This window comes from Lupinus angustifolius, chromosome LG06 (assembly GCF_001865875.1).
Source record: "Lupinus angustifolius cultivar Tanjil chromosome LG06, LupAngTanjil_v1.0, whole genome shotgun sequence".
Classification (NCBI taxonomy): domain Eukaryota; kingdom Viridiplantae; phylum Streptophyta; class Magnoliopsida; order Fabales; family Fabaceae; genus Lupinus; species Lupinus angustifolius.
Genome location: NC_032014.1, coordinates 15063494 through 15064287, shown reverse-complemented (window position 1 = coordinate 15064287; position 794 = coordinate 15063494).

Genomic DNA, 794 nt, shown 5'->3' with positions numbered 1-794 from the left:
GGATGCTCTTGTCATTTGCATCAATCATGAACTTTAAACTTTTTCAAATGGATGTTAAAAGTGTCTTTTTAAATGGATATATTCAAGAGGAAGTGTACGTAGACCAACCACCAGGGTTTGAAAACTTCAAATACCCGAACCATGTATATAAACTCAAGAAGGCCCTCTATGGCCTAAAATAGGCTCCTAGAGCCTGGTACGATAGGTTGAGTTTGTTCCTTCTAGAAAAATGGTTCGAAAGAGGTTTGGTCGAAACCACTCTATTCATTCGTAGATCTGATAATCATGTTTTACTCGTACAAATATATGTTGATTATATTATCTTTGGATCTACTAATGACATCCTGTGTAGGGATTTTTCTTAGTTGATGCAGGGGGAGTTTGAGATGTCGATGATGGGTGAGCTGATCTTGGACTTCAAATCAAACAAATGGAAAGTGGCATCTTCATCCATCAGTCGAAATATTGCAAGGAATTATTGAAGAAGTTCGACATGGAGTAGTGTAAGGACGCATCTACACCTATGGCATCTACATGTTATCTGGACAGAGATGAAAAGGGAAAAGCGATTGAGGTAACCAAATATCGCAGGATAATCAGCTCCTAATTATATTTAACTGCAAGTTGCCCCGATATTATGTTTAGTGTTTGCATGTGCTAGGTTTCAAGCTTTGCCAAAAGAATCACATTATATTGTTGTGAAACGCATCATGAGATATCTAAAAGGAACTATTCATATGGGATTATGGTATCCTAGGGATGTCTCCCTATCCTTGGTAGGTTATTCTGATTCC